The sequence below is a fragment of the Rhinatrema bivittatum genome, chromosome 17 (genome assembly GCF_901001135.1).
Source record: "Rhinatrema bivittatum chromosome 17, aRhiBiv1.1, whole genome shotgun sequence".
NCBI classification, from domain to species: Eukaryota; Metazoa; Chordata; class Amphibia; order Gymnophiona; family Rhinatrematidae; genus Rhinatrema; species Rhinatrema bivittatum.
Genome location: NC_042631.1, coordinates 47,723,736 through 47,749,585, shown reverse-complemented (window position 1 = coordinate 47,749,585; position 25,850 = coordinate 47,723,736). Strand labels below are relative to the sequence as shown.

General features: G+C 46.9%; 1 protein-coding gene across 1 annotated transcript in view; it reads left to right on the top strand.

Annotated features, from left to right (window-relative positions):
- The window catches only part of EPS8L2 (EPS8 like 2), a 423,360-nt gene that overhangs the window by 263,390 nt on the left and 134,120 nt on the right, over positions 1–25,850 (top strand).

The window sequence follows — 25,850 nt, the reverse complement described above, 5'->3', positions numbered from 1 at the left end:
AAAACATCAAGCAATAAAATCAAGAGATATAAACAATTATTCATAATATTAAAACCATACTAATAAAAAGAATGTTAAAACAGCTGATGAATAGAATATTCAGTAATTAAAAACTCAGATAAATTTATTCTGAATTTCCCAAACACAATAAAATATTGCAAAACAGCATCCAAAAATGAAAATTAGTAAGGATGAAAAAATATCCCACTCTCCATATCTGGAATCTTTTGATTTCCAGTCACCCTGAGATTGTTGTGGATTAGGGAGAGGGGGAGCCACACAAACTTTATTCTGTTTCTCACACACACACTTACCGTACATATATTCATTCTTTCCTACACTTTCTCACATGCTTTCACACACACTCTCTCTCTGTCCCTCACACACATTCCCATAGACACACACTCCTTCTCTCTCCCCTCACACTCATGGTCACACACATACTCCCTCTTTCCCTCACACACACACACGCACACACAGGCTCGCCCTCTCTCATACACATGCAGATTTTCACATACATACATGCAGGCTCGCTCTGTCTCTTTCTTATATACATGGAAGCTCACTCTCTTGCACAAGTAGGCTCTCATATATGCACACAGGCTGTCTCACACATACACACACATGCAGGCTCGTTCTCTCTCTCATATACAAATACAGGCTTTCACACAAACATGCAGGCCTTGCTCTCTCTTATACACATATGCAGGCTCTCTCTGTCTCATAGCAGTGGAGAAATCAGAACTGATTTTTTGAGTGAGCCCAAAGTTAATATGGGTGGGCAGTAGGCATACAGGTTTGAATCCTACTAGTTGTAATATTATCAATAAATAATGCCTTAGATGCTCCTGACAATGGATTTCTAAGTAGTCTGCAAAAGCGTTATACATCATGAATGACACTTTAAAATATTTTAACTCACTTTTTTCAAGCACTTCCCAACATTAAAAATTCTTTATTAATGTGTATTAATTTATTTTATAGTTATTGCCATTTATAAATATACAAGTAGAATATCATATAAAAAGCAAAGAACATATAGCAGAAACATCAGATTCAATCACGTAATAAACCAAATATCCACGAATCCTCTCTCCAGAAAGGCAAAGATCATCATAACTACAATTAAATAGCAATAATCAGAAAAATCATAATAGGTGCAGGGCAGAATTAGGACAATTCACATTACAACTGAACATGCAAAACAAAAACTATATATATATATATTCATATTCAAATTCAGGTGTCACCTCAGCAATACAAACTCCCTCCTCTGCAAAACATTTTGTGAAGTAACACAAACCCCTGCAAAAAAAAAAAAAAGGCACCTAGAACCTTGCCATACCATACAATTTCAGCAGTAACTCTCAGGACGCAATCAGCAGCAACCGAATCTATGAGAAGGCAGCAATGCAAATATTACACCAAGCCTGGGCACACTATTAGCCAAACTGGACTATAGAAATCTCTACAGAGAAACTACACCTCAGTCACACACAAACAGAACACAGACTAACCCTTATCTAATACACAAATAAATTAGAAATTGAATTGTGTAGACAAAACCAAATAGAAAATCTAAGAAACTAGACAGAGGAACTTTAAAGAAAAAGCAAAATATAAAATTCACATTCCCAAAGATAGCATATCACAACTGCTAAAAACTCTAAATTATTGGTTTTTTACCTTTGTTGTCTGATCATTAGTTTTCTATTTGGTTGGTCCTGGTCTCTTTTTTCCAACTTTTCCCTTGTTGGTCTTTTCTTAATTATTCATAAGGATCTCTCTTCTCTTTCTGTTCTTCTCTCTCATCTCTCCTCCCATCTTCTTCCCTTCCTTCCTCCTTCACACACACACACACATATATACTAGCTCTCTCTCACAGGCTGTCTCATGCACATTGCACAAGGTCTAACTCATATTCTCACACACATATATATACACACTCAAAGCTCTCACTCACTTGCTCACACACACCAGACAAGCTGACTCACATGCTCTCCTATACATACACATACACACACAGCTCTCATTCACATGCTCTCCCACATGCACAAGCTCCCACATGCTGCCCCACACACACAAGCTCTCACATTCTGTCACACACATACAAACTCTCACATGCTATCCTGGACATAAATTCTCACATGCTCTCCTACGCACACACACAAGCTCACATGCTTTCCTACATGCATATAAACATAAGCTCTCACGTGCTGTCTCATACACACACACAAGCTCTCACATGCTTTCCCCTACACACAGCTACTCTCCCACACACACTCTCTCACTCTCACACACAGGCTGCTGGCAGAGCCCAACCCGCCGGTAGCTGAATATGGTAGGAGGCCACAGAGCCACTGCAGCGCCACTCCTGGCTTCTCCAGATGATCTTCGATTTTTTTTCACTTAGGCTGTGAGGTGGCCCGCAGCCTTTTGCTGGTGGGTCAGGCTCCGCCAACGCCTTACAGCCTTCTGCCATCTTCAGTCGCTGGGAGGTTGGGCTCTGCTGGGCATCCCAAGACCTGCTCTAATCTTTCACCACTGGATCTTCCACAATAGATTTACTGGAGGGAGGCAGCCAGCACCCTATTGACTGGCTCCCAGGCGATTACCCGGTGGCCTGCCCTTAATCTGACCCTGCTGACGCTGTTACCGTTTTGGCACTCCTGGGCCTGCATCTGGGGTCAGGTCTCTTGTTGGTTTTCTTTAAATAATTGGTGCAATCCTGCGATCCGTACTTAAATAATTAAAAGAGAAAAAATCACTATATCTGGCATGGTTTAGACCACCTCCATGAATGTTTGACATGGGAATATATGAGACTCACTGCCAACAACAAGCGACTTGATCCCAGAAGCAGGCCCAGAAGTGCCAACATGGTGACATTGTTGGGTTGATAGGACTGCTTTCAGTTTTGGTAACTATTATATCCTTTCCCTGTTTGTTTAAGAATTTAGACATTTATTTATTTTATTTATTTATTTATTTAACTTCTTTTACTATACCGATACTCAAGACCAGGTCTTATCGTACCGGTTTACAATAGAACAGGGGGAAACCAATTAACATCTAGGTAGAAGGTAAAGTTACATTAAACAGGGAGCGTAAAAACATGGGAGAAGGAAGACAGATTTTAAACTATAACAACTGGAGAGTGATAAATATAATCAACAAAAAAACAATATATTAGTGATACATAAAACAGAGATTTGTCCTAGGCGATTAACATGGTATGTCCAGAGGGAGGAGGAGAGGAGGGGAGGTGAGTAGGGGGGGGGGAGAGGGAGATGGGGAGGGGGGGGAGGGATTAGGGGATAGGGTCGAAGGGTGAGAGTCAGTGTTGGTTGAAAGAGGTTCCTTCAATGGTAGGCTTGTGCGAACTGCCAGGTTTCAGTTTCTTTCTGAATGAATTTAATTTCTGAATTTAAGACTGAAATCTTTTAATCTGTACAAATTTGGACCTCACATTGCACTGAGTCATTGGAAGAGTACAGAGGTTGTATGTTTTCAGAATATTGCATTGTTTTAAACCACTTCAAAAGTAAAAAAATCCACCAAGGGTATGTGATTATAACATAGACCAAGTGCTTTATTAATAGCATTTTGTGCTCTTGATATATGACATCCATTGGGTGTATTTAATGTCTAGCTTCCACTATGCTTAGACATATATTGACCCGATATTCAGTGCCATTTTTGCCTGCTAAATGGTACCATTTAAATATCCATCTGAGGTCAGCGGCTGTCATTTAGCAGGCTAAAAGTTTATCTGGTTAAATGGTTTACTGGCTAAAGCCTGGATTCACTAAGCTGCGAGATTTTATTGTGGGATGGGCCCCACCCTGACAAAATATCACAGCACTATTGCCTTGTTCTTTTGTCTCGCAGAAAAAGCTCACGAGACAAAAGAACATGACAGAAGCCTATACAAAGGGAGATGAAGGCCCCTAATGCACAGAGCCACCATCACTTTAAATGCCCTGTAACCCAACACTGCTCCCCTCTATATTAGACTACCTGCCTCGATTGGCAGCCATAGAGTGGACGGGGGGGGGGGGGGGGAGTCTAATAAGACCCTCAGTGACTTTTTTTTTTAGATGTAGTGTAGAGCTGTATTGGGCTGCAGGGCCCTTTAATTCTACCATGTATGCATTAGGACCTGTGTTAGGATCTTGGTGCTCCCGCAGTAGAATAACATTTTTTAAATAGGTGTAGATAAAATAACATGGCTGATAAATTTCAAAGTCAGCCGCATTATTTTATTTATATAGGAATAGGTATGCATGAATTGCTTTCCATGGATTTGCAAAATTCATGCATACTAAAGCCATGCAAAGCAGCTCATTGTAACAGGGGTGGGTTTCTGAAATAATTATCACATACTATCGCGTGTTGCACATTATAGCCCTATTGCGGCTTGATAAATCTCCTTATAAGTGAAGGACAGAGTGTGGGCATTTTAAGATGGTGCCCCTTGTCTGGCTAACTTAGAGAATGCTGATATTCAGCATTATCTAGCTTAGTGTTATGAATCGCTCTGCCCGCGGGTTCCCCCGCGAGCAGGCTCTGACTCACCACGTTTTTTTCACCGACGTGGCAGGACGCCGCCGTCGGCCTGCCCACGGGGCCTGGAGGCCACCCTGCATCTTTCGGCTTCCCGCGGCCGGAGCCGCGGACTTATCCACCCTCTTCGGGGCTGGGAGTGCTCCGACATTTTCTGCCTCTTCGCGGCGCTCAGGCCGCAGCCCCGGCTGGAGTAGCGGCAGGAGCCACCCCTGGGGCCTCCTTCAGCGGCTGGAGCCGCTGCTCACGTTGGGCCTGCGTCCCAGGCCAGCCCTACCTCTCCTGACGCACTACGTCGCTACAGGCCGCTGTCCGTGGTCCTGCACAGCTCCTGCACTCTCCCTAGGCGCGCGGCCGCGTCTTTCTTCAATATTTAAAGGGCCAGACACAGAAAGTGTCTTGGCCCCACCTCCTGTATCAGCCCTATAAAGGGCTGCTCCGTCTGTTGTTCCTGGCCTTGCATCATTGTGGAATCTTCACTCTGGAGGCTCCTGCCTGCCAGAGCCCGTGTAAGGTCTTCCAGTCTTCAAGGAGCTCCTTGTTTCGTCCAGCTGTTCCATGTCAAGTCTTCGTGCCTGAGGTCCATGTCCAAGTGTCCTGGTATCTTCGTGATCTTCTACGTCCTGGTGTTCCTGCCTTCCTTCATGTTCTTTCCTTTGCCACGCCTCGTCTTCGCTCTCGAGCCTTCTGGTACCGGTAGGCCGGGGGTCCCTCAGATGCAGTACTCCTGAGTGGACTAGCCTGCCGGTGGACGGTTGTCCTGTGCTCCTGAGCCGTCATGTCCCAGATGTTTCTTCCTGTGCTGTTCCGCTCCCGTCGTGGTCCGTGACCAGTCTGCAAGGGCTGTGTAGGGCGCGTAATGGGACAGGGTGGTCCCGCGACTCAGTCCCGCGGGTGGCCTGAGTAGGGCGCCCTGAGAGACAGTGCCAATGTCCATGCCTCGTGTTGCCTTTGTGGATGTGAAGAGTCTCGTTCCTGGATGCCGTTGCATCAGCCATGTGTCTTCGTCCCTGGATGCCGTTGCATCAGCCATGTGTCTTCGTCTCTGGATTCCCTTGCATCACTCCATAGTCATGTCTTCATGTCAAGGCCCGTCTGCCCTCAACCTCAGGCCAGGTCTGCTGCTCCATGCTGCTCGCAGCAGGTCCGAAAGGGCCCGGAATGGTCGGAGGACCATTCAACTTCCATCATCCTCGGATGTTGGCCATGGGAGCTTGCCGGCCTGGCGGAGGGTAGACCATCAGCCTAGCGGAGCCACCTTCAACCCTTGCCTCGGTTCGGAAGGTCTGGGTCAGGCTGAGGCCCATGGGCACACAAAACTCCGCTCTCAACAGAATGCAAGGCCATGTGCCCGACGGTGGTGCCCCGCCGATGGATCCGCCTTGTTTCCTTGAGTCTTGTCTTGTTCCTGGACTGTTATGGGACTGGAAAAATTTTTTCAGGATATTTTTGTGTATGACCTACTGGAGGCGCCAGTTTACCATAGTCACGACCTGCTGGAGGCACCAGCTGTCTGGATTCTTTTTTATAACAACCTGCAGGAGGCGTCTGCTCCAGACTTTTTGCCATCTTGTTGCCAGATTGGGGTTTTTATGACCTGCAGGAGGCGCCTGCACCCCCACTGGTTTTGCTGGGTTTTTTTTGCCCACCCTGGGTTCCCTCCCCCAGGTCTCTTGGTGTTTCTGGGTGCTTCTTGTTGGTCCTTGCTTGTTGCTCGTTTGTCTGTCTTGTATTGTCCGTGCTGTGTGTGTTGGTTGCTTGTTTGTTTGTTTCCCTTTGTTTTCTTTCCTGCTTGTTGGGTTCCGCTTGTGTGTTCCCCGTCCTCGTTCCCGCATTCCCGTTCCCTCGTTTTCCTTCCTCGCTTTTCGCTCTTTCGCCCATCGCTCTTTCGCCCATCGCTCCTTCGCCCATCGCTCCTTCGCCTTCTGCTCTCTCGCTCTTGGCTCTTTCGCTCCTTGAGCTCCTTCGCTCTCCGCTCCCTTGCTCTCCGCTCCCTTGCTCTCTGCTCCTTCGCTCTCCGTTTCCTTGCTCTCTGCTCCTTCGCTCTCCGTTCCCTTGCTCTCTGCTCCTTCGCTCTCTGTTCCCTTGCTCCCTGCTCCCTTGCTCTCTGTTCCCTTGCTCTCCGCTCCCTCATTCTCCGTTCCCTTGCTCCCTCTTTTGTGTTTTGTGTTGTCGGTCGCGCGGTCACCGTTCGCTCGGTCGCTGCTCCCTCGGTCACCGCTCACTCGGTCGCTGCTCGCGCGGTCACCGCTCGCTCGGTCGCTGCTCCCTCGGTCCCGTGTTCACTTGGTCCCGTGTTCCCTCGGTCTCGTGCTCTTGGTCTCTCATCGTGTCTCTTGTGTTCGTGTGGTGTGTTCTGTTTTGTCTTGTTCTTGTCTGGTTTTCTGTGGTTTGTCTTCTATGTTTCTGCTGCTTTGCCTTGTTTTATTCATGCTGTCCCCGGAGTTACCAGCTTCCATTTTTTGGGACCCTCGAATACCTCCATCCAGTATGGACTGTTACCCTTATCCTTGAGCTATTGACAGGAGGCTTGAGGAAGGGGGGCTCTGAGGAGGGGGTACTGTTATGAATTGCTCTGCCCTCGGGTTCCGACTCACCACGTTTTCTTCACTGACGCGGCAGGACGCCACCGTCGGCCTGCCCACGCGTCCCGGAGGCCACCTTGCATCTTTCTGGCTTCCACGGCGAGAGCCGCGGACATTTCCACCCTCTTCGGGGCTGGGAGTGCCCCCGACGTTTTCTGCCTCTTCGCGGCGCTCAGGCCGCAGCCCCGGGCTGGAGTAGTGGCAGGAGCCGCCCCCGGGGCCTCTGGCAGCGGCTGGAGCCGCTGCTCACGTTGGGCCTGCGTCCCAGGCCAGCCCTGCCTCTCCTGATGCACTACGTCGCTGCAGGCCGCTGTCCACGGTCCTGCACAGCTCCTACACTCTCCCTAGGCACGCGGCCACGTCTTTCTTCAATATTTAAAGGGCCAGACACAGGAAATGTCTTGGCCCCACCTTTGGGACTATTTCCTGTATCAGCCCTATAAAGGGCTGCTCCGTCTGTTGTTCCTGGCCTTGCATCGTTGTGGAATCTTCACTCTGGAGGCTCCTGCCTGCCAGAGCCCGTGTAAGGTCTTCCAGTCTTCAAGGAGCTCCTTGTTTCATCCAGCTGTTCCATGTCAAGTCTTCGTGCCTGAGGTCCATGTCCAAGTGTCCTGGTGTCTTCGTGATCTTCTACGTCCTGGTGTTCCTGCCTTCCTTCATGTTCTTTCCTTCGCCACGCCTCGTCTTCGCTCTCGAGCCTTCTGGTACCGGTAGGCTGGGGGTCCCTCAGATGCAGTACTCCTGAGTGGACTAGCCTGCCGGTGGACGGTTGTCCTGTGCTCCTGAGCCGTCATGGCCCGGATGTTTGTTCTTGTGCTGTTCCGCTCCCGTCGTGGTCCGTGACCAGTCTGCAAGGGCTGTGTAGGGCGCGTAATGGGACAGGGTGGTCCGCGACTCAGTCCCGCAGGTGGCCTGAGTAGGGCGCCCTGAGAGACAGTGCCAATGTCCATGCCTCGTGTTGCCTTTATGGATGTCAAGAGTCTCGTCCCTGGATGCCGTTGCATCAGACATGTGTCTTCGTCCCTGGATGCCGTTGCATCAGCCATGTGTCTTCGTCTCTGGATGCCCTCGCATCACTCCATAGTCATGTCTTCATGTCAAGGCCCGTCTTCCCTCAACCTCAGGCCAGGCCTGCTGCTCCATGCTGCTAGCAACAGGTCCAAAAGGGCCCGGAATGGTCGGAGGACCATTCAACTTCCAACATCCTCGGATGTTGGCCATGGGATCTTGCCGGCCTGGCGGAGGGTAGACCGTCAGCCTAGCAGAGCCACCGTCAACCCTTGGCTCGGTCCGGAAGGTCTGGGTCGGGCTGAGGCCCATGGGCACACAAAACTCCGCTCTCAACACTTAATTAGCCGGATAAGTCTAGGACAGTTATTTGGTTGGTCTAAAGTTACCAGATAAACTTATCTGGCTAACCTTAAGTAAGATAGTAACGTAATAAATGGTGGCAGATAATGACCAAAGGACCATCCAGTCTTCCCAGCAAGTTGCTTCTGGAAATAACTGTCTCTCTGTGCAGGGTGAAGAGGCAAAATTTTGGAGCAGCAAAAAATACCCTCCAAAACACCCGATGGCCTCCTCCCCCTGCCTCCTGATACATATTTAGGTAAACGTCAGTGGGGTTCCCACCCCCTACTGGTGAACGAAATAGGAGACGATCCCTCGTGCTAACGGTAGCAGGAGGAAGAGAAGAAGCTTCATAGCCGCCAGCTGTAGGAGGAAGAAAGCAGGCCTGAAGTGCTGCCAGTGGACCTCATCCCATCAGCGGTGAAGGAAAGAAGAGGCCCATGCATGATCTGACCGGGAACAGGAGGAATCCCATTCAGCTGCTGCTCCTTCTGTGTTGGCCCCGCAGTATTCAAAATTTGTGGAGCTAGCACTTCCTTCATGCTGATCTTGCTCCTGCCCCTGGTTGGATCATGCACGGAACTCATCTTGTCTTCGCTGCAAGTGGGATAGGGTCCACGGATAGCCCTCTTCTTTTTTGGACTGCCACTGCCCCACCACCCCCGCCCCCCGGGTGTGCTACCCTGTGCAATTGCACGGTTTGTGTTGTGTCTTTTTAGGTCTTTTGGAGGCAAATTTCCATGTTGTTTAGATTTTTCCCAGTTTGTTTTCATTGACATTGTCTATGTCATTTCAAACAAATGCACAACCCTATCACATATTGAGCTAGTATGCCTTGTAGAGCCACATTTAAAACACTTCTTGGACTGTCCTCTATAAAAGAATCTCCAATATCCAAGTGTCTGTCTCAAATCCTGTCATCTACTCTTTGGGTCTACTGTATGATTCTGAATCTATCTCTCTGCCCCGGAGACTGAGGTAATATCACAAGATATTTGGGGAAAATCTGGAGAGAGGATTCATCCATCCTCCCCTGCAGGGGCAAGATTCTTCTTCATGAGAAAAAAAGATGGGTCCCTCCGCCCTGTATTGACTATCGGGAGCTTATTGCCATAACTTTAAAGAATTGTTACCCCTTGCCACTCATCACAGAGCTCTAAGACCGGCTCAGAAAGGTTCAAGTGTTCACCAAGTTGGATCTCTGAGGGGCGTACAATTTGATCTGAATTCGGAAAGGTGATGAACGGAAAACCACTTTCAACTCCAGGGATAGGCATTACAAGTATTTGGTAATGCTCTTCATCTTGTGCAATACTTCCACAGTTTTTCAAGCCATGATTAACTACATTTTTCGGGACCTTCTCCACTCGTATGTAATCGTGTACTTGGATGATATCTTTGTCTTCTCCAAGACCTTGGGCCAGCACCGACAGCATGTGAGACAAGTACTCCAACAACTTTGGGAGCACCAGCTCAAAAAAGAGGAACTTCACTTCCTAGGATATATTGTTTCCCCAACTGGACTTCATATGGATTCCGATAAACTGAAGACCATCCTGGATTAGCTGCAGCCAGTAGGGCTTAAGGCTCTATAGTGCTTTCTTGGTTTTGCCAATTATTATCTCCTGTTCATCCATGGCTACTCCTCCTTGGCTGCACATCTTAAGAACATAAGAACCAAAAATGGCATGGATACCCGGAATTGGAACAAAGAAGCCGTCCAGGCCTTCCATTGTCTGGAGCAAGAATTTACACGAGACCCCTGTCAGCATCACCTGGATCCTGGTCAACCATTCATTTTAGAGGTAGATGCCTCCACCCTCGGGGTGGGGGCTTTCCTCTTGCAGCACAGCTGTCATTGGATTTTAGTAACATATGCCTATTTCTCCAAGAAATTCTTGCCCATACCATTGGAATTGCGAGTTGTTGGCTATCAAGCTAGCCCTTGAGAAATGGCAGCATCTATTGGAAGGGGCCAGTCATTCTGTAACTATTTACAGATACCATAAGAATTTGGAATACCTTTCACAGACCCAGCGATTGAACCCACAACAAGCTCGATGGTCCTTATTGTTCAACCAATTTGACTTCGAGTTATGCTATCGCCCGGCAGAAAAGAATCAGTGGACTGATGCCCTGTACCGCTCCTTTGACACTGAGAGCAGCCAGAATCCACCACAACACATAATCGGTCTGGCAGGATGAAGGTAGTAATGGCTGTAACTGTGCCACCCAGGAAAATGGTGGCCCTACAATGGCTTCGTGAGTGGGTGTTATGCTGGGTCCATGATGCCTGACTGGCAGATCATCCTGGTGTATTAGGAATGCAGGAACTAGTCCTTCATTATTGGTGGCCCCAGATAAAACAAGATGTAAAGTGATATGTAGACTCCTGCCCTGTGTGTGTGCCCAACAAGTGTTCCTGAGGCTGACCCTGGGGGTTATTACAGCCAATGCCAGCCCCCAAGGGACCATGGACCCACCTAGCAATGGACTTCATCACTGACCTTCCCCTCTCTAGTGGCTACACCACTATTTGGGTGGTTGTAGATCGGTTCTTCAAAATGGCCCACTTCGTATCCCTTCCTGGACTCCCCTCTGCACCCAAACTGGCTATATTATTTATTATTATTTATAACTTTTATATACCGAGGTTCAATTAACAAGATTAATTATCACTTCGGTTTATATTATAACCAGCAAAATTAACAGAGACAAAGTCTTGTTTTACAAAGAACTATACTATTCATCTAACATACCTTCTGTCTGCATGGACTTCCTCACCACATTCTCTCAGATCATCGTGTCCAGTTTATGACACACTACTGGAGGAGTCTGTGTAAAAAGTTCAGAATTACTTTGGACTCATCCCCAGACTAATGAGCAGACCAGGCAAATGAATCAGACCCTCAAGACCTTTCTCACTTATATGTAAATCAACGTCAAGATGATTGAGCCTTCCTCCTTCTCTGCCACAATAAGCATGTGAAAAACTTGACTGAGTCTTCCCCCTACGGACGTTATCCATGATGCCCATGGCAGTCCCAGTAGCTTGCCCTGCTGCCAACTTAAAAGGCCATGAACTTCGCAACCTTTGGCAGTCAACCCATCACCTCCTGGAGCAAGCCGCACCTTGGTCCTAAACACAGGTAGGCAAGAGACAGTGCCCTGTACCACAATTTCAACCCAGGGAATTAGTCTGGATTAGTACCCAGAACTCAAGACTCCACATGCCATCGCTCAAGTTCACCCCCTGATTCATGGGTCCTTTTCCCATAACATGCCAAATTGAAAATGTCGAATACAAGTTGAAGCTTGCCCACACTCCGTATCCTTGAAATTTTTCATGTCTCGCTTCTGAAGCCTGTAGTCCTATGTTGGCCTTCGAGACGTCCTCTCCGGCCCACTGACTTAATGCTCAAAGAAGATACTGAGGTAGCAGAGATTCTAGACTCTAGAAAAATTAGAAATAAACTCCAGTACCTCATAGCATGGAAGGGCTAAGGCCCAGAAGAAAACTCCTGGAACCAGCCTCCAATCTCCAAGCCTCTCATCTAATTCATGAGTTCCACCAATGATTCACTGGAAGCTCAAGCCCAGAGGATTGAGGAGGGGGCTTTGGAGGGGAGACAGTGTTATAACTCACAGCTTGAGTGTGGGTCGCATGAGCAGCAGTGCTCATCCAATGCTGGCTTCTCCTCCATGGCAGAACACTGATAATGGCCACTGACTGTAGATTCCTGCTGTCACCCGCCTTAGGCACACACGCACAAGTACATGCATAATTTACACACCTTGGCAGGAACATCAGAGAGTCACACACAGATGACATCAACCACCTCCGGGTATTTTAGGACATTCTACCTTGAACTTTTTGCCTCAGCAACAGGTCTCCTGAGTGTTCCTGCTTTTCAGTGTGCATTACTTCTCTTCCTGTGTTCTAGTCTGTTCCTTGGTTTCTTGTTCTGTGTTCCTGTGTTCCTGCCTCCTGCCTTGTTCCTGTGTCCCTGGTTATCCTCCCTGCCTTGCCCTAGTTCCCTTGTGGTGGTCTGTTCTGGTCCTAGTCTTTTCCCGTCTTCCTTGGCTTGACCTTCTGGAGTCTGACATTGGCTTGGACCCAGACCATTCTCAACTGCCACCTCATCACTTCTGCTTTGGACCTGACCTTGCCTTGTTTGCTGCCTGCCTCAAATTCTGGCTCATCTGTTGGTTATTGCTGCCCCCCACCTGCCTTGACTTTCATTTGGCCCTAGACTCTTGTTCTTGCTACTATCCTAGGGACTCACCTAAGTCCTGCTGGCCTAAATCCAAGGTCTTAACTTGCAGGGGAGACAGTTGATATAGGCATAGTTCCTATTGGTCCCGCCTTTGGGCACATTCGCTAGCTGTCAGTTTGGGCCTAACAGGCTTCCCCGTTTGGCTGTGCCAAATACACCACAACACCAAAGGGTCCACTGATTCCTAGGGTGTAACAGGGAGGATTTTGGGGTGGGGGGAGTTTCCTGGATTTTGTTGGCTGGCACCCTGTTGCTTTAAAAAAAACAAAAACTAACTACAGTGGGACTGTGAGGAAGTGCAAATGCTGTGTCAGTGCAGTAAGGAGGAGCAGGGCAGGTGCCTTTCAGTCCCACGGTGCAGGAAATGAGGTCAGGCATGGTTGATGCAGAGAATAGGAGGGAAGGTGAGGCCACGTTTTCAACTGCAGGAGACACTGATAAGACCCACATAGTGCAGCCAATATGGCTACCGCAGTGCTGCCCAGGAAAAAGTGTCCAGCTGGTGGAGGCTGCCTCAGTGGTATTTTGCTAGAGGGGGGTCTGCGAATTTTGCACTGAGGGGAGCGAAGGACATTCTGGAGACCCTTCAAATGGTTTTGAATGTGCCTCAAAGATGTTCTATAAGGTAAACTAATAAGGGTGAGATTACACATGACTCTCAAAATATTTTGTAAACCTTAATAGACTCTCATTCAGGTTATTTGATACTCCAAAGATGTTCGCCATCTCTGCTCTCCCCTGGGGTGGGGGAGGAAATGCAATTGCCCGGCACAGCCATATTAGAAGCAGTGCAGAGCTCGGCAATAAAAGGCAGGAAGGTGATTGAAAAGTCTTCAGTCCTGTCCCCAGAGGAGCAAATCTTGTTCCTTTGGGAGTGGATGGAGAAGATTTGTCTGTGCAGGAGGATGAAGCCCACTGAAGCCTTTTAGTCTCTTTGGTGCACCAAACTTATTTTTTTAAGCAGGGGGCTGGTATATAGGGGAAGTGGTGGGAAGGTTAGTTTAGGGGGGAGGGAATGGGGGAAGCCCGCAGGTGCGCGCATGTTATAAAATCAGGGGTCAGCGCACACCAGGCAGTGCCGGTGTACATGTGCGCGCGCTACCTGGTGCGTGCCAACTCCTGATTTTATAACATGCGCGCCTGCGCCCACATGTTATAAAATTGGGCATACATGCATGCGCACCAGGTAGTGCGCGCACATGTACACCCACGCGTATTTTTGAAAATCTACCCCGCTGTGATTTGCTGTCTGTGTGGAGTTAATGACCTGTGTGTTCGTGCACACTTGCACAGTGATTGCAAGCAGTATTTGGGGAACAGTCTGCTCCACGAGGAGTAATTATGAGTTTTCAGAGGGAGGGGTATCCCTTCACATGGTGCCATCCTTTTTTGCCAAGGGTAGCTTGCTCTTTTCATTTCAGTAAATCCTTAGAATGGCCTGCTTTCGGGATTGTGAATTCTACATCTCCAAAGCTCTTGAGCTTCAGGTGTGGAATGTATGAGGGTCCTCTTGCACTATTTAAAGGTTACCACTAGTTTTCACAAGTGATTGCTTTGGAACATCAGAATATATAGATTTCTAATAAACTTGAGGACCTGGAAAATAGATCTGGGAGGGGGAATCTTAGGATTTGAGGCATCCCTCAACTCCCCTATGCAACCACTCATAATGGAAAACCCAAAAACTTTAATATCTCCTGTCAATCATGTGCGAAACCTAGGAATCACCATAGACAATGAACTATCTTTCAAAATCCACATAACCCACAAGATTAAGGAAGGATATCACAAATTACTTACACTCAGACATCTTAAGCCCTTCCTTACACAGGATGATTTCAGAACAGTCCTGCAACTACTCATCTTTTCCAACCTAGACTACTGCAATGCCCTACTTCTTGGCCTACCTCTCGCAACCATCCGCCTGCTCCAAATCCTACAGAATTTATTTATTTATTTATTTATTTAGAATCTTTTCTATACCGTCGTTAAGCTAGTTGCCGCCACAACGGTTCACAATAAGGCACATAATTTCAAACTTAAATGTGTTGAGTTATATTAACTAAACACATTAGTTATATTAACTAAACACGTTCCCTTGCCCAAGGCCAAGTTCCCGACCAACTCAAGTTGGCAATGCTCAAACCTCTCCTCAAAAAACCCAACCTTCCCACTTCGGATCCTGCTAACTACAGACCTATAGCAAACCTTCCTATGTTAGCTAAAATTATGGAGAAAGTGGTAGAGATGTGAATCGTGTCCTCGATCGTCTTAACGATCGATTTCGGCTGGGAGGGGGAGGGAATCGTATTGTTGCCGTTTGGGGGGGTAAAATATCGTGAAAAATCGTTAAATCGTGAGCCGGCACATTAAAACCTCCTAAAACCCACCCCCGACCCTTTAAATTAAATCTCCCACCCTCCCGAACCCCCCCCAAATGACTTAAATAACCTGGGTGTCCAGCGGCGGTCCGGAACGGCAGCGGTCCGGAACGGGCTCCTGCTATTGAATCTTGTTGTCCATAGAACAACACGATTCCACGGCAGGAGGTCCTTCCAGACCCCCGCTGGACTTTTGGCAAGTCTTGTGGGGGTCAGGAGGCCCCCCCCAAGCTGGCCAAAAGTTCCTGGAGGTCCAGCGGGGGTCAGGGAACGATTTCCCGCCGCGAATCGTTTTCCGTACGGAAAATGGCGCCGGCAGGAGATCGACTGCAGGAGGTCGTTCAGCGAGGGTTCCGGCGCCTCGCTGAACGACCTCCTGCAGTCGATCTCCTGCCGGCGCCATTTTCCGTACGGAAAACGATTCGCGGCGGGAAATCGTTCCCTGACCCCCGCTGGACCTCCAGGAACTTTTGGCCAGCTTGGGGGGGGCCTCCTGACCCCCACAAGACTTGCCAAAAGTCCAGCGGGGGTCCGGAAGGACCTCCTGCCGTGGAATCGTGTTGTTCTATGGCCGCCGCCATTTTTCGGCGCCATTTTGGAAAATGGCGCCGGCTGAAGACAACAAGATTCAATAGCAGGAGCCCGTTCTGGACCGCTGCCGTTCCGGACCGCCGCTGGACACCCAGGTTATTTAAGTCATTTGGGGGGGGTTCGGGAGGGTGGGAGATTTAATTTAAAGGGTCGGGGGTGGGTTTTAGGAGGTTTTAATGTGCCGGCTCACGATTCTAACGATTTATAACGATAAATCGTTAGAATCTCTATTGTATTGTGTTCCATAACGGTTTAAGACGATATTAAAATTATCGGACGATAATTTTAATCGTCGAAAAACGATTCACATCCCTAGAAAGTGGTTAACAGACAACTCTCAGAATTCCTTGATGACAACAATATCCTCACCACTAACCAATTTGGATTCCGGAAGACAAAGAACACCGAATCTCTGCTAGCCACACTATCGGACAACATTATCTTCAATCTGGAAAAAGGCCAACCTTGCCTCCTCGCACTTCTGGATCTCTCCTCAGCGTTCGACACCGTGAACCACTCTAGCCTACTACAACGGCTAACAGACATCGGCATAACAGGAGCAGCTTTCAACTGGTTTAAATCCTTCCTTGAGAACAGAACATACAAAGTCAAGATAAACAACAAGGAGTCTCACCCCATTCAATCCAAAATGGGGGTACCACAAGGATCCTCACTCTCCCCCACCCTCTTCAACATTTATCTCCTCCCACTCTGTCATCTACTTACTAACCTCAATCTAATCCATTTTCTATACGCGGATGACATACAAATACTCATCCCTATAACGGATACTATACACAAAACCATGGATTACTGGAATAAATGCCTCTCAACCATCAACGATCTACTAGCCAGTCTCAACTTAGTTCTAAACACAAACAAAACGGAAATTCTTATAATAGCACCGGAACAATCTGCCCCAACCACCGCCTGCAATCCTCTAGACACCTCAGGATACACCACCTCACCTCAAGTCAGAGATCTGGGTGTACTCCTAGACAACAGACTCAGCCTCAACAAATTCGTAAATAACACCACAAAAGAATGCTTCTTTAAATTACAAGTTTTAAAGAAACTAAAGCCACTCCTCCTCTACAGGGATTTCCGCACAGTACTCCAGGCCATCATTCTCCCGAAATTGGACTACTGCAATTCACTCCTGCTGGGCCTTCCCGCCTGCACCACCAAACCCCTCCAGATGGTCTTGAATGCCACAGCAAGAATTCTCACCAACGCCAAAAAAAGGGACCATATCACCCCGATCCTCCAGCATCTCCACTGGCTCCCCATTAAATACAGGATACAGTTCAAAACCAGCATGATGATTCATAAGGCCCTACATAGCATCTCTCCACTCAACTTAACCTTCCAGCTCCAACTACACACTTCTAAAAAGCCAACCAGAAGGGCATATCAGAACAGAATGATCACCCAACCAGCAAAATCCTCCCTGAGGAAACGCGCACTATCCACAGCGGGCCCTTCGCTCTGGAACTCACTACCACCAGACCTCCGCCTTGAGCCGTGCCATTCCACGTTTAAAGTGAAACTCAAGACTTGGCTCTTCCTACAAGCTTTCCCAGAGAGCTAAGAGCAGGAAGAACAACAACCCTCCCATCCCACAGCAATTTTGTAATGTTTATTTGCTTTATTTATGTGTTCTTAGTAGATCTTAGTTTGTATTCTACTTTATAATAGATTAACTGTTCGATATGTTCCATGTAAACCGCCATCCCGGCGATAGTTATCTCCGTTATCTGTGAACCGGAGTGATATGTATATTATACAGGAACTTCCGGTATATAAAAACCAAAAATAAATAAATAAATAAATAAACAGGTGCCATCAAATACTGTAACAGTTTCATATTAAATATTATTCAGTGGTTGTGATAAGTCATGTCTACTTTAAGTATATCAGCTGTAAGATAGATTAACACTTAAGTCTGGTCCTCTGTTGCAATCTAATAGAGGTAAAGTACAATAAAATATACACACACACACCATTCGAGTAAGCCGATGTGAGTGTGTGGGAGTTCTTCGGACTGCATCATACAATTCCCTGGATTCTACTCTTCATTCCCTTTGTGGTATGCTTGCTTAAATAGCCATGTTTTTAAACTTTTTTTGAATGCTTTAATGTCTCTTTGTGTTCTGATTTCTAAAGGCATTGTGTTCCATATTATAGGACCTGCTAGGGATAGGGCGTTAGTCTGGCTGTTTTTACTGAGGGAATAGTTAGTAGGGCTTTGTTTGCTGATCTCAAGTTTCTATTAGGGACGTGTACGTGAAGGGCTGTGTTCAGCCATTCTGCCTTTTTGTCGTGTATTAATTTATGTATGGTGCATAGAGTCTTATATTGAATTCTTTGTTCAATGGGTAGCCAGAGTAGTTCAATTAGGGTTTTGGTGATATGGTCTCTTTTACTTTTACCGGTTAAAATTCTTGCAGCTGTGTTTTGTAATACCTGTAGTGGTCTTATCGTGGTGTGGGGTAATCCTAGTAGAAGGGCATTACAGTAATCAGTGCTTGAAAAAATTAATGCTTGTAGTACTGACCGGAAGTCATTTGGTGTTAGTAGTGGTTTAAGTCTTCTGAGAGTCATAAGTTTGGCATAACCTTCTCTTACTTTTAGAGATATATGTTGTTTCATACTTAGTTCTGTATCGATAATCACTGCCAGAATTCTAACAGGAACAAAAAAACATGAGCACATTACCCCAACTCTCATCTCACTACTGGCTCCCAATAAAATATCGGATAGAAGTGCTAACAATTCTACATAAATTAATCACAGGACATCAAACCAACTGGCTAAGCAAATACATAGAAATCCACGCTCCAAAACGGAACCTGCACTCGAAGAATAAAGGCCTCCTCAAAATACCCCATGCCAGAACCACACAATTGAACACAACCCGTGAGAGAGTCATCTCCATCGCCAGCTCCACACTATGGAACTCACTACCAACCAAAATAAGAACACAACCAATCCTCAAAACCTTCAAAAAAGATGTGAAAACTGGCTTTTCACTAGAGCCTGCCCAAATTCACTCAATCGACCACATGACCAAACACCTAAAGAACCCAACACCTTGAAGATTTCTCCATCTCTCAATCAATAAAAATGCATCATACTGGATAATACTTTAAAATCGTCGGCTCAGTGTGCTGCAGCAGTCAAAAAAGCAAATAGAATGTTAAGAATTATTAGGAAGGGAATGGTTAATAGAACGGAAAATGTCATAATGCCTCTGTATCGCTCCATGGTGAGACTGCACCTTGAATACTGTGTACAATTCTGGTCGCCGCATCTCAAAAAAGATATAGTTGCAATGGAGAAGGTACAGAGAAGGGCTACCAAAATGATAAGGGGAATGGAACAGCTCCCCTATGAGGAAAGGCTGAAGAGGTTAGGGCTGTTCAGCTTGGAGAAGAGATGGCTGAGGGGGATATGATAGAGGTCTTTAAAATCATGAGAGGTCTTGAACGAGTAGATGTGACTCGGTTATTTACACTTTCGAATAATAGAAGGACTAGGGGCATTCCATGAAGTTAGCAAGTAGCACATTTAAGACTAATCAGAGAAAATTCTTTTTCACTCAACGCACAATAAAGCTCTGGAATTTGTTGCCAGAGGATGTGGTTAGTGCAGTTAGTGTAGCTGGGTTCAAAATAGGTTTGGATAAGTTCTTGGAGGAGAAGTCTATTAATGGCTATTAATCAATTTTACTTAGGGAATAGCCTCTGCTATTACTGGCATCAGTAGCATGGGATCTTCTTAGTGTTTGGGTAATTGCCAGGTTCTTGTGGCCTGGTTTTGGTCTCTGTTGGAAACAGGATGCTGGGCTTGATGGACCCTTGGTCTGACCCAGCATGGCAATTTCTTATGTTTCTTATGAATTCTCCATCTCCCAACTAACAAAAACAACTTCACTTTTTGAATCTCTAAGACACTGTGAAACTAACCTCATATTGTAACTCGAGCAACCTATTATGTATTTCCTTAAACCCTGAAACCCTGCTGTTACACACCTAACCCGTATCACCCACCCAAGTGAGATACCCTCCCTTCCACCTTATTTATCAACACTAGCCTATAGGGATGTGAATCGTTTTTTGACGATTTAAAAAATCGTCCGATATATTTTAAATCGTCAAAAATCGTTAGAGGCACGATACAATAGGAATTCCCCCGATTTATCGTCAAAAATCGTAAATCGGGGGAGGGGGAGGGGAAGGGGAGGGCGGGAAAACCGGCACACTAAAACAACCCTAAAACCCACCCCGACCCTTTAAAATAAATCCCCCACCCTCCCGAACCCCCCCAAAATGTTTTAAATTACCTGGGGTCCAGTGGGGGGGTCCCGGTGTGATCTTCCACTCTCGGGCCACGGCTGCGTTAATAGAAATGGCGCCGGTGCTACCTTTGCCCTGTCATATGACAGGGCAAAGGTAGCACGGGCGCCATTTTGGTTCCATACGGCCATATGGCTGGCGCCATTTTGCAATACGGCAATACGACTCGAGTGCAGGAGGTCGCTCCCGGACCCCCACTGGACTTTTGGCAAGTCTTGTGGGGGTCAGGAGGCCCCCCCAAGCTGGCCAAAAGTCCCTGGGGGTCCAGCGGGGGTCCGGGAGCGATCTCCTGCGCTCGTGATGTCGGGGGACAGGAACCAAAATGGCGCCCGTGCTACCTTTGCCCTGTCATATGACAGGGCAAAGGTAGCGCCGGCGCCATTTCTATTAACGCAGCCGTGGCCCGAGAATGGAAGATCACACCGGGACCCCCCCACTGGACCCCAGGTAATTTAAAACATTTTGGGGGGGTTTGGGAGGGTGGGGGATTTATTTTAAAGGGTCGGGGTGGGTTTTAGGGTTGTTTTAGTGTGCCGGTTTTCCAGCCCTCCCCCGATTTACGATTTAAACGATTTTTAAAAAAACAAAACCGCAACGATCAGATTCCCTCCCCCCCCAGCCAAAATCGATCGTTAAGACGATCGATCACATGATTCACATCTCTACTAGCCTATGCCTTTATTAGAACACACTGTAAGGGATAATTAACCCACAAATCCCAAGACAATAAGCTACGATGATGTTTATATAACCTTTGTTTTTCACGATTACTGTAAACCGTTCTGATGGCGAAACCGAATGACGGTATACAAAACACCTTAAATAAATAAATAAAATAAATCTCTGAGCTTGATGACTATACTGATTCCACATCCATGTTAAAGCTGATTGGCAAAGCCATTTTGCTGGTGGAAGAATAAAGATATCAAATTCATGGTGAATCAAGCTCATAGAACACTAAGTGCCCCCAAGCCTAATATGGCTAGGGATATAATAACATGGCTACATGATTTTTCAGTGAAGGAAGCTATAATTCAGCATGCTAGGGCCTTGGGTTTCCTAGACTGGGAAGGACATAAAACTGAAATATTTAATGACATTTCCTCAATTACCTTGCAGAAGAGGAGGACTCAGAGATATTACTCCTATCTAACACAGGGAAAATATTTGATATTGTTGGCTTTTCCTGTTTGTGCTGACCTTCACTTTTAGTAGAGTTATATCTTGCATCAGGACTGTGGAGGAAGTGCTTCCTATGAAGAAAGAAGTTGCCTGTGGATTTGCCAGCAACCACCAGGAAATCTCCAGTGAAGCCAATGTCCATAAGATGGGAACGGGTGAAGGTTGGAGGGAAATGTCTGCAGAGACACTTGGGATCTTTTGTTGCTGTTAAGGCTTCTGTGACTTGTTTCTGCTCTTGTTGAAAAATGGATTACATTGAAATCATCGGCTGAGTGTGCTGCAGCAGTCAAAAAAGCAAACAGAATGTTAGGAATTATTAGGAAGGGAATGGTGAATAAAATGGAGGATGTTATAATGCCTCTGTATCACTCCATGGTGAGACCACACCTTGAGCACTGTACAACTCTGGTCACTGCATCTCAAAAAAGATATAGGGGTAGATTTTAAAAAAGTGCGCCTTCGCGTACTTTTGTTGGCGCATCAGGCGCAAACAAAAGTACGCTGGATTTTAGTAGATACGCGCGTAGCCGCTAAAATCCTGGATCGGCGCGCTCAAGGCTGCCGATTTCGTGTAGCCGGCGCGCGCCGAGCCGCGCAGCCTGCCGCCGTTCCCTCCAAGGCCGCTCCGAAATCGGAGCGGCCTTGGAGGGAACTCGCTTTCGCCCTCCCCTCACCTTCCCCTCCCTTCTTCTACCTAACCCACCCCCCCGGCCCTATCTAGACCCCCCCCTACCTTTGTCGGGGGATTTACGCCTCCCGGAGGGAGAAGTAAATCACCGCGCGCCAGCGGGCCGCTAGCGTGCCGAGACGCGACCTGGGGGCGGTTATGGAGGGCGCGGCCACGCCCCCGGACCGCCCTGGGCCAAAACCACGCCCCCGGCCTGCCCCCGAAACGCCGCGTCCTGCCCCCAAAATGCCGATCCGACACGCCCCCCCTCGAAAAACCCCGGGACTTACGCGAGTCCCAGGGCTCTGCGCGCGCCGGTAGGCCTATGGAACATGGCGCACCGGCGCGCAAGGCCCTGCTCGCGTAAATCCGGGCGGATTTACGCGAGCAGGGCTTTTAAAATCCGCCCCATACCGTAGTTGCACTGGAGAAGGTACAGAGAAGGGCAACCAAAATGATGAAGGGGATGGAACAGCTCCCCTATGAAGAAAGGCTGAAGAGTTAGGGCTGTTCAGCTTGGAGAAGAAACAGCTGAGGCAGGATATGATAAAGGTCTTTAAAATCATGAGAGGTCTTGAACGAGTAGATGTGAATCAGTTATTTACACTTTTGGATAATAGAAGGACTAGGGGGCACTCCATGAAGTTAGCAAGTAGCACATTTAAGACTAATCGCAGAAAATTCTTTTTCACTCAATGCACAATTAAGCTCTGGAATTTGTTGCCAGAGGATGTGGTTAGTGTAGTTAGTGTAGCTGCGTTTAAAAAAGGTTTGGATAAGTTCTTGGAGGAGAAGTCCATTAACTGCTATTAATCAAGTTGACTTAGGGAATGGCCTCTACTATTACTAGCATCAGTAGCATGGGATCTTCTTAGTGTTTGGATAATTGCCAGGTTCTTGTGGCCTGGTTTGGCATCTGTTGGAAACAAGGGCTTGATGGACCCTTGGTCTGACCCAATATGGAAATTTCTTATGTTCTTATGGTCCAAGTGGGAGTGGGACATTGTTGATTTATTATTATTTTTTTTAGTCCTAGATGGGATTCTGGTTGTTGACAGCATTCCTCATGGTGGGTTTTGGATCTGCACTTCAGTTGATAGTGTGTGTCTTTATGAGTGGTTATGTCGAGAGAGGGGAAAGGTTTAGGGAGTGGATGGGTAGAGGTGGATTGGATTTTTCTTTGGGGATGTTTTTGGGTATGTGACTGAGGAAGGAGAAAGGGAAGAATTTTATGTGTAATTTTTCAGGGCTCTGATTTAGATCAGGATATGATAGGGGATTTTTCCCCCTGTATTTGTCATATGCATATATGCTTTCCACTGGAACATTTTGGGTTTTTTTTCTTTTTTATTAGCTGATAGCTAAGCCTATTCGCATTATTTCTCTTAATGTAAAAGGGCTTAATGTAACGATGAAGAGGCAGTTTTTATTCAGAAGATCGATACAGTTGAAAAGATGAGAGAACTGGTGCGAAATTCATTTTTTCACATGTAATTTTTGCCTCTAGTGTTGCTAACTGGATGGTGGACCCTTGGGCTGGCCTGGCGGAATGGAGAGCTCCGCCGAGGAAGGTAGGCCGGGAGGCGGAACCACAGCGGACAGACAGATGGAGTCTTCACCCTGGAGATCCGAGATCCCCCCAGGAGGAGCCCGTAGGGATCCGGACCGCTGGGACTTAAGTGACAGCAGCGAGACTAGCGGAGAATGATAGAACTTCACCCTGGAAGTCCAAGATCCCCCCAGGAGGAGCACGTAGGGACCAGGACCGCTGGGACTTAGGAGTCGGCAGTGAGATGAGTGGAAAGACGATCCGAAGGTCAAGGCAGGCAGCAGGCACGGAGAGTCGGTAGCAAGCCGGGATCAGAAGCCAGAGAAACAAACCAGAGGCTGGATCAAGATCCGGAGAAGTGGGTACAGGAACAGCCGGAGCGGAATCATGAACAGCAGGAGCGAAGTCAGGATCAGCAGGAACACAACTAGACACTCAGCAGAGAGACCTCGTTGCAAGGCAGCTCCATGCAGTCAGACACTGGCTTAAATACTCTGCCGGTGTCTGACGTCAGCTTGGGGGCTGTCCAGCACTTCTGGGTGCTGGACCTTTAAATCGACGTTCCTCGCGCGTGCCTCCGAGGGGGTGGAGTCAGGAGCGGGCCTCGGCGGCGTCTCCCTTGTGGAGACGCTGCTGCCATGTGGCCTAGAAGGCCCGAAATGCGGCAGTTCCCGGAGCCTGGAGCAGAGAGAGGCAGGTAAGGACCCGGTCGCTAGTCTAGCGACCGGGACCACAACATCTAGTTCCATACGGAATAATTAAGTTGGTGTCGGCATAATGTTTTCTAAGGCTCTTTTAGTTTGTATGAAATAAGGAGGGCAGATTTCTTTTGGTTAAAATATGAATGGATACACAATTGTTCACTTTAGTAAATGTTTATGCACCCAACTACAATTGGGGAATTTTTTTGATTCTTTAAGTCAAATCTTGGCTCAGTATTTGAAAGGTTGTGTTATTATTGAAGGGATTTTAATATGACTAGAAACTCAGCTTTGGATAACTCCTCAGGTGTAGGTGCAGGACTAGGGCAATGTTCCTGCAGACTTAAATTGAAGGATCTCATTGCTATATATGATTAATTGATATTTGGAGAGTACTCAGTCTTGCTTGGCACAATTATTCTTTTTCCCTCCACTTTGTTCTTACTCCAGGATTGATATCTTTCTCATTGATAAGACTTTGGCTTCTCTTGCACTCATACTGATATTGGTATTATTTCATGGTCAGATCCCAGATGACATGGATAATGAAAGCTTGTTAAACGATACTAACGTTTGCCAGCAGTTGCAGGACGACATTGTGAAATTATTTTATGGGTAATGACACTGGGGAAACATCCGCTTCCATACTTTGGATGTTTTAAGGCTGTGATTATGCCTCCCACAAGAAAACAGAGAGACTTCAGAATAGCCAGGCCCTGTACGTTTTTAACAGATATTTAAAGCAGCAGCATAAAAAATCTTTGAACCCTGCGGTTCTTCGACAATTGGAAATTCATAGATGTAAGTTGCATGCTTTGGAGATATAGACACTATTGCTCACAAATTGATTCTTACTCAGCAGTAATGCTATGAATTTAGCTTTAAAGTTGAAGAAGGGAATATATATCGATAAGAAATTTGGATATTCACAAGAGATGTGCTCAGTTTTATAATGATTTGTATACTACTAACCCTTCTATTCTTGAATATGATATAGATCACTATTAAGTAGGTTTCTTTGCCTCAATCCTCAGTTTCAGTGCAGGAAAGGTTAAATAAATAAGGAGATTTCTGAAGAGTCTGAAGCTATTTCTAATTTTTACGTATGGAAAGGTTCCTGATTTAAATGTTTTTTCTTGTAAAGTTTTAAAATAAAATTTATGATTATTTAGTGAGAGCAAGGCCTTCTGGCCCCCGAGGTGAGGGGAACTGGGTGCGTGGATCCGCGGTCGGGACACCTAACACTAGCTTTATACTTGCTAAAGACCCTAAGGTTTTGCTACTGGGTATGACTTTTTTGATTGGGTGACTAAGGAATTGGATCTCGGAAGAGCGCTCGATGTCATCTACTTGGATTTTAGCAAAGCTTTTGATACGGTCCCGCACAGGAGGCTTGTGAATAAAATGAGAAGCTTGGGAGTGAGTGCCAAGGTGGTGGCCTGGATTGCAAACTTGTTGAAGAACAGAAGACAATATGTGATGGTAAATGGAACTTACTCGGAAGAGAGAGCGGTGATGAGCGGAGTGCCATAAGGGTCGGTGTTGGGACCGGTCCTGTTCAATATCTTTGTGAGCGACATCGCGGACAGGATAGAAGGTAAGGTTTGTCTATTTGTGGACGATACTAAGATCTGCAACAGAGT